A 17,580-nucleotide genomic window follows, 5' to 3' on the forward strand; every position below is an offset into this window, starting at 1 on the left:
TGATGGAAACAGATGAAGATGGATGTTCTTTGTTGTAGCTTCGAAAGCATGAATGTATGCTGTGCCTATGTTTGACCATAAGAGGGCGAAAGATAATCAGACTTTGTTATCAAATCCCACAGAAGCTTTACAGGAAACTGTCCACAGATGGAGAAGATTTTACCTCAGAGTTATTTTCCTGCGATGTTTACCAAGCTCTCAGTGTCTCAGATTAGTATTCTGACCCTTGTCTGTTTTAGCTTCACAGTTTGTATTTGACTTATTTCTATACACCAAGCTGTTGTATCATTCATTTGCCTGTTGTGTGGTGGCTGTTGCTGGCCGGCTGTGACAGGTGAGGGGGCGTCACAGATCTGAAAGCCCCTCCCTTTGGTCCATCCCGCCCTCAGACATACCTCCATCCATCACTTTACTGTGGCACGCCGCCACGCCCCCTCTCCATCTCTTATGGATATGTGTGTTTGTGTGGGCGGGCCCACTGTCCTTTCCTCATGGAGATGTGAAAGCATAATTCGGTCTATGTATGCAACCTTAACACTAGGTGCGCTTATGTTTTATGCAAAGTCTCAATGAAGCGAAGGATGAGACACAACAGCAGCAGTTTGAATGGAGAGCCGATTTTATTCAGAATATGTTTTAATCGTTTATAAAGATGTTTATTTGTTCAGAGTGTTTGGGTAAAATGTAAAAAGTCGTCTACTAGAAACAACAGCTTTGTCCAGCAAGGTGTCCTTATTGGCTAGAAAAGTTCACCTTGTACTTTTTAGTAACATGGTGGGAATATCCTTCATCGTTTCTCCTCTACTTCACTCGGTCATTAAACCCGTTGTGTATTTTTGTTATGAACCTGCAGGAGCGGCTTCAAAAACTGCCAATGTTTGGTCTCCTATGGATATTCTCTAACTTTCTTGAGTTGCTGATGCCTCCTAAAGCCAAACTACAACTTACAACTGAAACCGTCAAAGACCGAAGACATAAACACACCATATGTTTACATCAACTGAAAACGCGAGTGAAAAACAAAGATTTACAGCGAGAACAACACGTCCTCCAAACAAGGCCTCAGTCCTCAGGAAGAGGTGGAAACAGCTGTGTGCTTTAAACTGATCTTGTGTGCAGATGTTCTTCTGAACCATCTTTCTCGAGAATGTCCTCATGTCAGGTTTCCCGGGGACGGGACACATGGAGGACAGGAGGGAAGTGGCAGCTTGTTGGATGGTGAGAATCCACCCGTGGTTGGTTTTGGGGACCTGGAGATCAGATTAGCTGCTACAGGTGAGCAGCATCTGGCGTCACCTCAGGCAGACGGGGCGAAATCCTCGACTCCTCAACTCCACACCATCAATTAACTCCAGCAAATCTTTCCTTGTTCCCCCTTTCGCTTAATTTCCCTCCTGCTCGCTCCTCTGCAGCCGCCCCCACTCACAGGTCTTTTACCTTTCTAAATATATCGTTGCCAGGAGCGATTTTTGCCTTCTCAACCCCCACCATCCATTGATTCTTCTGTGGCATTGATCTGCAATGCTCTGTCTGCAGGAGAGAACATGTGCACCTCCCTGCTTTAGGGAGGGTGTGTATGCGTGTGCACGTACTAGCGTGGGTGGCTTGTGTGTGCTACTGTTCGGTTGAGTAAATGGATTTTTGTGTTTTTGGCCCGTTCTCGTGTCCCTTCGGTTTTGCTCTCAAGCTCTGATGCTTGAATGCAAACCCTGAGAGAGTCTTTAGACGCTGTAGTCTTACTTTCTTATTTCAGCAGTACACTGCTTTGAATCCGTGTATGTATTTAAAATGTGAGCCTCCCCAGACACAATGGTTCCTTTGCTTAGCACATGAAAAGAGCTGCTGGAGCCAAAACGCCTTTTATCTCACAGTCAAACCCCACATCTCCTCCTGTTTTAATTATAATATTTGTCATTTGAAGCACCGAATTCAAGTTTATCAGGATCTTGAATTATTCCATCATAGTGTTCATAAGACGACAATATGATCTGTATCTTTGAAGAATTCCAACCGGCACAATTTCCAGCATTCCCGCCTGCACAGTAACACAGTGTGTGACTCCCAGCACCTTTTAATACCACAGCCTGCACGGCCAGGAGTCACGCTTCAGCTTCATTGTCCTGTGGTGAGAAAGGAACCTGTCCTTGTGTATTTGCAGGCAGTCGACCACTGATGGATTAAAGAAGACATGGGCGGAGAAAGGGAAGAATTTGCCCCTCACCGCCTGACTAGCTGGGGATATCGAGATGAGGCGCTTAGGGCTGAAATTCTTTTTTCCCCTTCTCACAATCCTCATCACAATCTTGTCTGAGAGGCGATCGATGCTCAGGCAATACAGTTCTGATATATGCTGCTGCCTATGGGGCGTGATTTATGTCTGCTGTACTGTGGACAACGCCGGGTGCACTTGCACTTGTGCCAAATCTCCTCACAAAAGCAAACCAATTTGTGAAATCAATCGGTAATGCGGATGGTTTTTCTGCTGCTCCTTTTGACGAGGTGCACGTGCAGAGGTGAGACCTGTGCTCCGTCGGGACAGGGATTCATATGTAATGATAGCACATTGCAGGTATTGTTTAATGTTGACTGTCCTCTCATCTTTCTCAAACACCGTATGGTGGCTCAACATTCGGCCTCATATTTATTTCTGCAGAAGAAAATATTAGACCACGTCATCTATTGTTCACAGTGAATAAAAGTCCCATCCTAACGTAAGGATGGTTATTTGGTTCGGTCCCAGAGTTGTGCTGTCAATCACCTGACAGCCACAGGAAGTCATCCTCAAGAAAATTGAATCTCAAAAACTGAACGGTTGCATGTTTTTCTTGATGGTGCCATAGGTGTGACAGGTGATCATTTTGAGCTATTTAAAATGTCAAATAGAAAAAAAAAGCGACATGCATTGAAACATGTCTGCAGGAAACACTCTGAATACTGAATGAGAGCAATTATAGCTGAATGCAGGGATGGTTTAAAATGTAGCCAGAAATGAATGTGTATGCTGATGTAAGATCTGTGCACGTGTGTGTGTGTGTCCAGACATTATCATACTTTTCTTTCCTAACCTTCATAGAACTTCTCAAATGGAACTAAATTACAGCATGACCATTGTGTGTGATTACTCTCCTCTTATGTGATACGTTTCTATTATGAGGCAGTCCCAGGCTGACCTGTGAGGCCCTAATGACTCTCCAATGGCTGCCAGTTAGGCATCACAGCCATAATGACACCCATTCAATTCGCTCTGCACGTGTAGGAAAGGAACAAAATGAACCGGAGCATTAAGGTGATCTATTGCTCCAAAGATTTAGTTAGTGCGGTGGGGTGCGTCAGTATTGAGGTATCAATGTGCAGCTCTCCACGTCTTCCACGTTCACATTTGACTTGGGAGAGATTATTTGTGAGATGCAATCAGGAACGCAGTCAACTGAAATCCTCCGACACGTAGTCGTAATCTGATTATTTCCAGTTTGACTCCAAAATCTATACAACATTAAACAATCAATTGTAAGCTCATTTACAGAGACTTTAATTTAGCAAAAGCAATTATCCCATACAGCCACCATCAACAGTTATGGGAATCGTTATAAGGTCCATCATTTTACAGTCTAATTGTCCTAATTGCAAATCTATTTATCATTGTCTCCGGAGACAGGTTTTCGTAACAGCTTGTTTCTTTTGTAATTCGATTAGTCATTTTACAATAGCTTTGACAGATTAGAGTTGAAATGATTCCACATTTCTGAATCTGGCTGTTACTGGATCCTGGATGTCACCACAGTCACTTCATGGGAGCAGAAATGTGTGATGGAAGTGTTGACTCAGGGACCGACACATCTCTCCTACACTCCCTGTCATCCTCACAAAGCACTGTCCATTTAGCACAGACTGTGTAACCGTCCTTCATCAGAACACATGATTCCGATTTGTAGATACCACTGACTTGTTTAAATGTGGTGTAATCCGACCTGCGTGCAAACAGACAGGGACACACACAAACACACACCCCACCCCCACCTCCCTGCTGGGGCTGGGGCATGGCCGTCTTTGAAGAGGCCACCCCCGTCGGGATGGGATGTTTCATCACATAGGATTAAGTTGATCACTCAGATAAAGTGAATTGATTTGCTGGGAGTGAAACTGTGCCAGGAAACCCCCCCCCACAGCTGCACTGGAGCCACTGGGTCCCCTCACTGGAGGGATCAGGCCAGCCGGACTACACACGACTTATCTGACATCATCACCATCATTTACCATCTTCATCAAAAATCAAGACTGCTGATACAGTATTGATTGTTTGATTGTATCCTGAAGGGCGTCTGTATTCATTATGTTAATGCATCATTGTTTATAGGGCAAAATACAGCATTGATTTTTTATGGGTTCAGCTCAGTAGTACATTCAGTTTATTAGATAAAGCTGTTGCATTCAGTTCAGCTCAAACGCAGCCTGTGCAATCCCTGCATGTAAGGTTACTAGCTCAGCAGCCTTTTGCTACCCCCTCCGAGGAGGTGTGTTTTCGTCTTTGCCTGTCTGCCTGTTTGTTAGTGGGATTAAGCCAAATCTACGGGACGGGTTCTCATGAAACTTGGTGGAAGGATGTGGAGTTTGGTGAAGATTTACCCTTTCTTTAACATTGAGAGCCATAACGTCCCAAAAAACTCTGGATCTACTAAATTTAAATGCAACGTGTATTTAACAATATTATTCTATATTGTACCCCTTCGACAAGTCACAAGCTTGTAATTGATAAACTACATTTTACGCTCGCTCCACATTTTCAGTTTTACAAAACTGAAAGAAAACAGTATTCCTAACAAACAGACCAGGCGTTGTGCGTAGGATGCAGGATGCAGGAAGGAGAGCAGCCGGGTGTCCTGGGTTAAAGGAGATATTTTGGGCATCCTCCTCCACATCCTCCAAGTCCCTCCTCCGACGCTGCTTCCTCCCCTCCAACATCAAACAGGAAACGGAACCTCAGCTTCCGCCATTGTCTGCATCCTTATAGCTGATCTAACTCCTGTTAATGCACTTTTTTCTATATATGGTTCCAAGGACACTTTTCACCGTCAACACAGCCTGATGAGAGAATTCCTGCTTGTAAGTTGCAGGAAAATGTTGGATGAATGCCATCACTTTTTGTGACCCTTTCTACTCAGCTCAGGAACAAATTGTATCATCCCCCCACCATCATTTCTATAAAAAAATAAGGCAAAAAAAAAAAGAATAAAACGAGCTCTTTGAAAGGTATTAAATTCCATAATAGATCGTCTTCCTACCACAGAGGTGGTTTGTGGGGGGATGCACAAATAAATCAATACAACAAAGTGGGCTGTGCGGGTAAGACAGACAGTGGGCTGAAATATTAACCAAGCGCCATAGGAACACAAGCCAAAGCCTATGAAATAGAGAATCCATTATGGGCAAGGCTGGGGTTGTCTGTGGAATTGGATTCAGTAACAGGAGCGAGGGGGAGTGATGCCCATTCACCAGTTTTATTGAGAACTCATTGCACGGCAAAATTGAGAAGCCATTGGTATCGATCAGTGACTGTACAGAGGAGGGAGAATGCAGAGTTCGAAAAACAGGCTCCAACCGCCCAAGTTCTCTTTCTCAGTTCACCTCAGGCGCTGGATGGAAGACACGCTTCCTCACACACTCTGTTGTTTATATGTTTTACATTCGAATCTCTTCCACCCACTTGTCTCCATGCAATGAACTTGTTTTGCATCCAGGGTAGCCCCCTTTCCTCTTCCTCCCTCCACAGGCCACTCCTCAGCTTTGACTTTGCATGCTGCTGAAAGTTGCATCAGAGGATGAAACCCTTTAAAAACTATTTTCTGAGTCAGTTAAGGTGAGATCTGAGACCTTTGTTCCTGTCACAGGCCCACGGCGATTGTAAAACGAATCTAAGAGAACACAACATCATTTTGAGAATTCTTTCTCCACTAAAGACTCCACTGAACTTCTTATGCTGTTATTCTGGGCGTTCAAGCTATTTCTCAAATCACATTTTGGTGAGAAATTACCCAAAAAGTCTATAATTCTGTATTCACTTGTACGTACGTAGGAGTGCTCAAATACAAAGCCACAGTTTTTACTTATTTTGCAGTTTTATTAAAACGGGGGAAAACGTTGCTTGAATGAGTTGTGACACTAATGTTTCGTTATGGAGGAAAATTAAAGAAGAACTCAGTCACCCCTTCAGGTTTATTTACATGTTCCTGGATGGCTCATTAATTAAACCAGTGTAACTTTCAGAAATGTAAATCTCAGATCACACTGTGGCCGTGAGTGCAGACGCCTTCCGGGTCTGACAGAATCTTGGTGCATGTCATCAGCTACTGCACCATTTCAGTTAATATTCCTTTTCCACTCTCAGACATACACTAGTATCATCTCGTCCTCTCTCTCCCCCCCGTCACTGTCCCCCTTCAACCCACCCAGTATCTCACCCTGATAATGACTTTGGAAATCCCCAGCCACAGGTAGTGCCGACACAGCTCTTCTGATGGTGCCTGAATGCAGCAGCCGCTCTTGTAAACTTAGATGGTGAGATTACGAGATGGAAGGTGAAAGAGACGGAGGGAAAGTCAGGGGTGAGATGGGATGGCAGTGGCCTCATTCGCAGGAGGGAGATTGTAGGGTGGCGCGGTTGCTGAGGTCAGGGAGAATGCTCATCCCCTGGATTTACACCCATACAATGTGCACACTGTGGTGCTGCAGGATTTGTGACTGCACTCCTGAAATCCATTTTCTCCTTATGTGTCTGCAAGCCTGCGCCTGGACTCGGACCCTGGTTTACCTGCTATGAATCACAGATCCCCTCTTTGTTAGAGCTCTTCCTTACACACTTCTTTCAGTACTGTACATCACAGTGCACAACCATATTGTAGTCAATACAGGTATGTCACCTCATCCATCAGCCAATACTATTTTCTGTGTATTTCACAGTGGATGACACACACACACACACACACACACACACACACACACACACACACACACCAACTTCTTACTATTACAAAAATGTACAAGGAAAACTGATTGTTACTGATGATGATGATGATGATGATGATGATGATGATGATGATGATGATGATGATGATGATGATGATGATGATGATGATGATGATGATGATGATGATGATGATGATGATGATGATGATGATGATGATGATGATGATGATGATGATGATGATGATGATTGATTATTATTATTATTATAATTATTATTATTATTTTAGTGGGTTCTAACTTAATATGTTGCCACTATTAGATTCCTATTTGGAGTAATTAGAAATTATCCTGTGATCCAAGCATACATTGAGGAATGTAGGGATGAAAAAGATACCAAAAGAGGATGAGACAAGGAGCCAGTTCATCTGTTGTGTTCGTAAGGTTTGGTTATTTAAAATAAATATGCTACTGGCTGCATTTTACACTAGATTGAGTTTATATGGCAGAGACTGGAAGACCTGTCTCCTACAGCTGAGATCCTTCCTATCAGTGATTCAATTGGAAACATGTTCTGTACAATCTGATAACAAGCAAACGAAGCAAACTGAAAGATGATCACAGTTAGATATCAATACTAATAAATACAAACATCTGTAAAAAAGTAATTTTTCTGTTGATTTTGAAAAATAATTTCGTTACGTTCTTTTGTTGAGATGTATATCTTTGTCGTGCAGCGCCAGAAATCTGATTATACAAAAGTGATGGCCTAAAAATAATATTCATTGCTTTGCTGGCATTCCAAGGAATAAGTAAAAGCCCCAAACAAAAACAGTAATAAGAGCTCAGAGTTCCGAGACGAGAGGCTGTTGTTATCAGGGCTGCACACTCTCAGATGAAAGGCTCAGATGTTTCAGCTCTCACTGATAGTGACGATGGCAGTACGATTGTTCACAGGAGTAGAAGTGTTTCTATATTGGAGAATGCAGAGTGTTGACAATAAACCAGGATCATCTGCAGTAAAACAGCTGTACTCATATGTAATTTTACCTGCATATAGACCTCACTTGAAGCTGAACCACTCGGTTTGATGTAGAAAAATCATTGAAGATGATCAATTCTAATAGTAAATGCAAAGGTTTCTTTTAATGCTGCAAATATAAGGCACAGAGTGCAGCATGTGTAAGTCTGCTGAGAAAGGATGAAAGTCTAAAGCTATATTTAACCTCCAGCTACAGTTTGATGGAAACCTAATGGCCATTTAGAGTGTTGGCCAAGCAGTATGTAACGTCTTTTTCTTTCTCATGGACACACATCAAATGTGTGTCTGTGACTTTGAATCCTAACCATGTGAAATGGTCATTGTGGTTCTTGGTCCGGATCAACTGCTGTCTGCTTCGCCAGCTTTTGGATTTGCTGTGAGCCAAGTTGAGCGGGAGATCACAGGGATAAAGGTCCCAGCACGTGGTCCAGCTGATGTGTATTTGTGTGTGTGTGTGTGTGTGTGTGTGTGTGTGTGTGTGTGTGTGTGTGTGTGTGTGTGTGTATGTGTGTGTGTGTGTGTGAGTGCATACAGCCAGTGGGCAATTTAATTCAGTGGAAATGACAGTCAGGCAAACTGTTGTTTTCCCCCATGTTTTCCCAGAGCCGTGGTTCCATGTTTAACAAGGGTAAAGTATTAAATAATGTGTGCCAACAATAGCACAGCTCCCCCCATCCATTCACCTCCTGCCTGCAGTGTGTGCTGGTTTTTCAGCCTGGCTCCACTGAAACACAGCTTCAGTGAATAGGAAGGAGTGCGTGCTCAGAATACAGCCGAGCCAATCGCTGCAGACATACAGACATGTACAGCTGAGGGCTAAAGCTACAGACACATTATAAAGGCGGAAGATTACAGATAGACACAGCCACATAATTAATTGGTGTTCCATACTAACAACATCCACTTGTAGTAATTGTTGTTTTTTATGGTTAGAGGTACTTGGCATTTGAACTGAACAGAGAGTTATCAGCTGAATCATCAGCTCCCCTCGGCTGTACAGTGCATTTCAGCTCACTGTTTATCTGATTGGACCACAGATGAACTCTACTGGTTCATCCTCGCCAAGTCACCAGCCTCATGTTCAGCCACAGCAGGCAGCTAGAAGAACTCACCAGAACCGCTTGGTGAACATAGTGGAGCATGCAGTGGCTAAAGAGACAAGAGTTGGTAGAGACCAAAAACAAAGCTAACAGAGAGGCAGAAGTGGGCTTGTATTCATTGTGTATAGAAGCACAGCCCCGAATGACTGATAACGTGGCTCACTAGTGGATGTGGAAATTAGCAACTGCTAGACCAACCAGTTCATCTCATATGTCGAAGTTGTGATCACCCCTTGTTCCAAAACCCAACAAGTAGCCCCAAAAAAACAAGTTACCAAGGGCTTAAATCATAAACCACTTCTACCAAGATAGACACGTTTGCTCTGAACAAAAACAACATCCTCTCATGCTTTTGTTGCCTAAACCTAGTGTAAGGTAAGATAAAGACACTCAACACACTCTTTAAAAAACATGATACAAAGTTGAGGTTCAGATTTAAAATCTCTTAGAAGCATCCCCCCCCCACCTTTTTGCAAAGCCACAAAATATGCATCTGAATGACAATGCACAGGCCATGTGTTGGTCCATCTGGGGGGGACCCTGCTCCTCGGCTGACAAGGCAGGACGTACCCTATATTAAACATGGAGCCAGTGCAAACAGGGGCCGCCCTCCATCACCCCTCCCCTCCTTGAATCTCTTTTCTTCATTGCCTTCTGGCCAGCCATAACCAGACAGGGGTCACTTCACTTTCATTTCCGTTCATGTCACCATATGAATTGTAATTCCATTTGGCCACAAAGCAACACATATAACAAGTCAAGCCATGTCAGACTGAGTTTGTGTTATGAACGAATCAGTTGAAAAATCTGTCAGAGGGCTGAGGTCATTTCTGGTTTGCCCAAAACACATCCGCCCACAAATCAAGTATTGGTTCACTGAAGGTACGAGTGGAATTATCTCAGTCCATTTTGGCGTAAGTAGGATAATACTAACATTATATGAATGAATTGAAGAGGAAATCATTTTCTAAAATTGCCTTTTTTTCCACACCCATTTTATCACTCCACAATCAAAAATGGTGATTTCGTGTAATTTTATGCAATTTCAGAACCTTGAGTTGGGGATTTCCTTGAAGTATAAAACACAGAATTTGGAAAGAATTTTAATAACAGCCTTTTGTGGTCCATGTTCTTGGTGGTCTCACTGGTTCGTGGTCTTGTTAATTACCCAGTATGAGTGTATTTGAGCAAATGGAGGGGTTGAGTTTGGTTCCCTGAGACACAGTTAGATTAGATGGGGAAATAATAGAGCCACAGACTAGACTGTGTTACTGTAGTTAAACAGCAACGAGTTGGTCAAAGAATGCAGTAACCTTATCGACAAGAAACTATTTTCATGACGTCCAACTACAAAATTATGGGATTATAAATTGCATGAACCTTTTATAGCCTGTAATGCACCTGATTATTGCAGAGACGGTGACATGATTCGATGAAAGGGAAATTCAAAATAAGATCTCTTCCTTGTCTGTCTTTTTTCTCCCAAACAAGACTGAGCTCCATCTAAGATCAATATGAGATTTACTCTATAGTTTCTCATGCTTCTTAAAATGATAAATAGCCTTCCTCTTGTCTCAACATGATCCCCCAAGATCCTAAAATGCTCTGTTTCTGTCACACTCCACTGATAAAATTAAGATTCCAACGAAAACTTGATGAATATGCACACAAGCCTACACAATATCTTGAATATTAGTGATCATATTCAGGTATAAAGAAAACTCTTGATTGTTTTCATTGGCTTCAGAGACCACAGCAGATTAACTCCTGGTCAGGGTCATTTGTCTTTGATTACTCTCTAGTCTCTCGCTCCTTATTTCTCCTAAGGGTGGGTTATTGTTTGATCCTTTTATCATTTTTGTAATTATATTACGCAATAATGTGCTGTTGCATTATAGGATAGTATGTTTTTTAGTTTTGTCGTCTTTTCGCCATGTCAGTAATGAAGTAATTGTGTGATACATATATTTCAGACTTCATGAGTTCAAAGTCTTAAATTGACAAGATAAGAAACTGAATTCATAATTTTCTACGTATATTATGACTAAATAATATAAATACTAAATATATAAATGTACCAAGTTTGTGTTCACATCTGGAATCCAGTGTAAATTATTTAATTTACTTGACTAGACACCGCTAGTCTGTGTCCTCTGACTGTCAAATCACCTTAATTCAGATGGGATATTAATAAGATAAAAATGAAGTGATAAAAGGGTTGATATTCTCATCTAGGTTGGTTTGGAGTTAATACTGTGGCAAATTAAATGTTAAGGAGCACAGCAATTCATCTTCAGAGAAGGAGCGAGTGCTTTGAAAGGTTGTTTTGCCTCTCAGGCTATGCACAGGTTACTGACCCTTTGTGTGGTAGTGGTTGTTAATAGTCTGAGACCTGCAGACACTCCGGGAAGGAAAAATGCTCAAAGCTCCTGTGTATATTCTTCAGTTAAAAAATAAATAAAAAGACTCATCTACATTTTTATTTTATGTTCTCCTGAAAGGGTGCTGAATTCGAACATTGATCAAACATACAACAGCAAAGGAAAGTGCTCTTTAATGTTTATATAATATTTTTAAATGTCCCCATTACTGAAAATGTGATTTTAATGAGGTTAGTGTGGGCCTGCATATCCAATTTGATAAGAATTGCCATATTTGTTCTTTTCTTTCCTTTCAGTTTATGAACCGCTGAATGTCCCCTCCACTGCATCTGACACCAAACCTCAGTAATCACGTGATCTTCACATGTAAAATCATGTGATTGGCTGTCCTTGTGCTGTGATAATGAGCAACAGTTTCTAACTGGATCTGGAGGCAGAACTTGTGACTCAGAAAGCTGTGACTTCATCCCCTGACTGTTTTCTACCTGTCCGAGTTCACTGAGAGTTCATCTGCAGTATTAAACTAAATATAGAAATGTCTGCGTGGGAAAAATAAGTGCCACACACACAGATAAGCTTTCACACACTACCACAGGATGACATTTAAATATAATTGGCTGGTGCTGACTCCGATCAACAGTTTTCATCTTAGCAACTTGATCCTGCCACATTCCACCGTTCACCTGCATGTACTGTATGTGGTCTGATGGATCATCCAGTTCTTCATCAAACAGATTGATTCCTCTTTAAGGAAATCAATCAAAGTCTTTCTTGTTCTCCGCCTTTTTCTCCACACATCATCTCACCTGTTCTATCTCTCTGTTGTCCCCTGTGCAGTTTCATATCAAGCTGTAAATGATATGAATGACATGATAGATACAAACAAAGTCTGTGTATCCTCTTCAACGTCGTACAACTAGCTCCCTCCTAATTTCCACAGTACACTACATCCATAAACATAAACTAGAAAAATCTCTATCCAGATGAACGTGTCAGCTTCTTATGAGATTGAATCCCCATCCATACTAATGATGATATTATGTGCATATAACATGACCACTCATGTACACTGGTCTCCTACGCATGTAAGCAATTGCACCATAGTAAAATGCAGAACTCGGCAAGGCTTGTAATGAATGATCCATGTTGCACTGGCTGCAGAGGATAATGCCAGTTGTTTTCGTCAGGAAGAAGGTCATGTGAGGAGCCAGGCCTACCCGTGGCAGAGTCGAGGCAGTTTCAAATGGAAATGTAGAAATGTGGATGTAGTCGTAGCGAACCAGGTGCCTGGTGGTCTCAGAGCCCAAGGGCCAGGATGCTGCCAGAGACGATTGCTGAATGTGGGGACACATGGTCACAATGTATGGGTTTAAAGGAAGTGAGCTGCAATAAAATGTAGAGTCAGTATTACTGTGAAGGACAGATTTGATCCTGTCTGGGCTCTTATGTTGCTCTGTCTCTAGTGTTTTCATGACTGACTTGTTTTCTCTGGCGCTCTCATAGATTGAGCCAGCTGGGCCACGGATCAGTTCTCATGTTGATACATTATTTGTGATTGGCAGGGAGGACTTTCAGTCAGCTCATAGTGTTACAGCGCTCTGTGGCACTGATGACAGCCTCTTTGGGATACCATGCCAAAGTCAGAATGAAACACAGGATAAATCTATTTGTATATGTTAAAGATGAAACATTCTGAGAGATGGAACTTATAATACAGAAAGACGAAACACAAAGTGATGGTAATGTCATTTTAAATAAGAGGAGGCATCATCTTTGGCGCAAATAGCCAGATAATGTGGTCAATGGCAGCACAGGGAGCTAGAAGAGGTCAGGGAGGAAAATATCAAATTAAGATTTAAATGTAAAATACCACACCGAAAGAATTCATTGTTCAGGTCCTCATTTTAAGAGCACATTCATTCCACACAGCACCCGAATTTCTTTTTTCCTTTTACGTGAATGGAGACATTTAGAGGTTCCAGTATGTTATTTCCGTTATCTGCCTGCCTGATAGTCTGCTAGGAGGAAAAGGGTAGAGAATGGCTGTTCTCTGGCTATCACAAGTTGATTATCAGAGCTGCATTGAATTGAAATGAACAACAGTGCCTGGGCCGTAAATTCAGACAGGACTCCCTGCAAGCTTTGATTGTGCCTTGTTTGAAGAAGCCTGAAGAGTTAATGCCTTTTGCGCATGATGGCCGGAGAAGAGAGAGAGAGAGGAGGGGCTTTTTGGCACAGTGGGGGTGGGGTGGGGTCTTTTTTGCATACAAACAGCAGATAGAGGCAGAATAAATAGTATTCAAACATCTTCACCTTTCAGTTACTGACTGTAGAGACAGGTCACCAGAGACAGTATTCATCAGATGTGGGCGAGCTTCGAGATTTCACATAGTCGGAAGTAGAATTTATCTAAATTTAGAACACTGGATATTCACAAAGAGATCCTATCAGCAACACATTTACGAGCGAAGAAAACATAATCTAATGATTTCATAATCTCTAAAAACAGAATGTGCTTTTGAATATGTAATCTGTGGCAAGGGGACGAGTTTTTGGGGCTTGAACTCTTCTGGTTTGCATTTCTAGTTTGACCAATCACGTTGCAGCAGGCTTTGGTCGCCTTAAGGTAAAGAGTCAGAGTAGAGACCAAAAGAGGTGAAACACACTCTTCAGCTATCGGCTGAATTGGTTTCATTAACCTGGATTCAAATGCATAAAGCTGCATTAGCCAAAATGTCATCTGGAACTAAAATATATATGATATTATTAGTATATTGGCCCGAATATATCCACTGTCACCTGAAGCCCCAAAATATTGGCAGTTGCAGCCAGAGGCAAATTTGTCATCAGATGATGTATGGGAGTCCAAAAAAGGTGGATGTACGATAATACAGGGAGACAATATACCATGTGTCTACTGATCCGTAGTGTGGGCAGATGCACTAAGCAACAATGCACTAGTACATAAATAAAAGTAGTTATATAGTTATCTATATAAAAGCCGTCATTTGTGTTTAACGTGCAATGGAAAAGTTACGTATAATTCACATAGTGCTTTCTCATTGCTTAGGTATTGAAAAAAGTTAGACAACCACTCTCTATTTGAATTGAATTGTTGATAAGTGCTGGGGGGGGTTCACCACAGTCGACTGACCCACTTGTTGGATCTACAGTCGCCAGGTAGCAGCTAATTTGTTATTCATGAAAAGCCACTTCAATAAAGCCGCCCGTAGCTGCAGCAGCAGCTAAATTGGCCAATTACACAAATGGAAGACCATCTCTTTGTTCACAGTGGCCATATTGGATACAGCGGAGAGGATGGTGGGAGAAGCATGTGGATGGTAAAAAAAAGTAAAGAAAACAGATGTACCTGTACACACAGATGCTCTAACAGAGCAGTTTAATCGATGTTTGTGTTGGAAGGAGGCCTCCATTATGCTTCAGTTGGGTCTAGGATTGGACCAAATTATGTTTGGTTGTTTGAAGTGCTCTGGCAGGGACGGTAGTTTGGAGGGACGCCGGAGGTTTGGACGATGTGCAAAATGTCACCAAAGCAGCTGGAGAGGGCTAATGAGGCTAGCAGGGTTGCTGTCTCCATCAGTGCATCTGGTCGGACCGGGGCTAAAACTGGAGGAAATCATGTGGAATTAAGAGCAGTGGTTCTCTCGGGGTCAGGCTCACAGCTCCCTGTCCACGTTGACTTTTCCATCTCCATTTTTTTCTTTCTTGTGGGTTTAACGCAGACCTCTCTGCCCCTTATCCCTGTGTGTCCTGCTGGCTGGCGCTCCACGCTTCCTGCTATAAAAGAGCGTTTTGCAGATATTAACATGGTAATGATTGGAGAGTGGCTTCACAGGCAGCTGACCTCTGGATTTTAGTCACGGTCAACAGGAAGCAAATGAAAAAAGCTACCTGCTGGGCCTTGAAGTGAAGAACCATGTATGTGAGGCTCCGCTTTAGAATCTATAGTCGAGGGAGAGGGAGAGAGAGAGAGAGAGAGAGAGAGAGAGAGAGAGAGAGAGAGAGAGAGAGCTCAACAACATATCTTTCAATCCTGTCTCCTAGAAATGACATTTCATTACATAAATATATTTGAATGGATTATATTCAGAGGTAACATCTTCTTTAAGTAAAGCACTACAAGTAAGAAGCTCACTGGAGACGCGGTGTCATGTGCCAAAGAAAGTGTGGCCTTGTTGTAAACTGTCTGCAAAGAGGCAGTTACCTTCATAATATCATTTGGAAGGTTATGGATGAATCATGTCTATTGCTGTTCGTTACATGAGCCAAAGTTGGTTAAGGGGGAGAGTGAAAACATGTTTTACCTAGAAGCTTTGAGTGGAGCTCTTTGTTCTTTTCTCAGTGTTCAGATGTAACTGATGCTTTAGTGGCACATAGGAGCAGCCACTCTATGTCGCTTCTCGCTGTTGTATCACCTTGAACACACCCGTAGCTGCCAGTATTTCCTCCATCAAGAGACGCTGATCGGTCACAACCTCTGTGGACAGTTTGGAGCCTGGAAAGATGACCTCACAAGGTTATGTGGTTTGGTTTAAGCAACAGAAGCACTTTGTTTAAGGTTAGGAAAAGATGGATTTTGGTTAAATGGTGAAAATTATATTGTGTCTTGTCTGTACGGACTTATCTGTATCAAACCAGAGCAAAATATTCCCCAAACCTTGACCCAATGCTGCCCTAAACAGAACCACAGAAAAAAGGCTAAATTTTACATTTTGGCAAAAAACATTGCCCGTGGACATTTTATTGAAAAGTTCCGTTTCATTATTTTTCCAACTTGCCAAGTATGTTAATTAAGAATATTTAATAGAAAAGATAATCTGGCAGGTTGGGTTTTGTGCCTCATCCTAAGCAATAGTCACATTAGGACACAATGGCTTCTGGCACAGTATTTTCATTTAGTAGAGCCTTCAATAACTTTTTCATTGTACATTGCATATGGGCATGTAGGTATTGTACTGTGATATATTATGGAATTATATTTATATTGAATATTTTACATATTCTAATTATAGTCCTGTACACTGTTACATTTAGTCGTTTATCAGAAAATTAAATTAATTGAACAACTACGTTTGTATTATATTTTAAAAACATTAATTCATCTCAGATTCACTTATTAGAGACTTGATTAAAAAAACAGCATTTAGCACAAACCAATTTAGCTAAAATTATTTCATTGAATTAAACCTTCTCTCGGTTTGCCTGTGGCATCACTTTGACATTCCCTGTAATGAAAAAGCAGATGCAGAATGTGCAGCATCCCAAAAATCAAGTTGTTTATCATGGAGCCACTCAGCCATTATTTCCATTCTCGTCAACAGTACACAGCACGTATGGTAGAACATAATTGCCAACATGCACTGTTTGACCTATGCATACATTTTGACACTTTTATTCTGCGTGCTGTATGAGTGCTACAACCGTGACGTGCCTGTTGTTCAAAGGCAACACAATCAGCAATCTGTAAGCCAGATGACAAGATTTAGAAAAAAAAAGAAATGAACACACCTCTTCAAGTTTACTAGCAACCTGCCACCAGTGCTTGAGTGTCTAAATAAAGAAATTACAATTCCAGAGCAGCTTCAGCACACTTGCTATTATGCTTCGTAATTGGCATCCGCACCGATGCGCTTCATGTGTCAACTCCTCTTCATTAACATTCCCAGCTCATATTGGTTTAATATGATCCCAGAGCTGTGATGGCGATCCATGCACAGCCGTTGTGAGGTCCAGGCCTCTGCTTTTATGGCTTTTGCTGAAATCCAATTAAGTCACTGAAATCAAATCATGGCGGCTACATCTGGATATGCTAATTCCTAACTGGTTTGCTGCTAAATGTATTTCTTCCCCAAAGGTCATATTTGGACATGCCTCTAGCCTGTTACCAAGCATTTCTCCGGTGCCCCGCCCTGAGGACATCTTTGTGGGAAGTAATTTGGCAGAGCTACGGACTTTTATTGGCTAAATTTCAATTAAACACAATTACAATCTGTTTTTGGTAATTGAACGACACAAACGGTAGCTCTGCGTCCATCAGAGTGGGGACACACATCTGGCAGCTTTGTGCGTATTTGTTGAA

Source organism: Limanda limanda, chromosome 14, assembly GCF_963576545.1.
Source record: "Limanda limanda chromosome 14, fLimLim1.1, whole genome shotgun sequence".
NCBI classification, from domain to species: Eukaryota; Metazoa; Chordata; class Actinopteri; order Pleuronectiformes; family Pleuronectidae; genus Limanda; species Limanda limanda.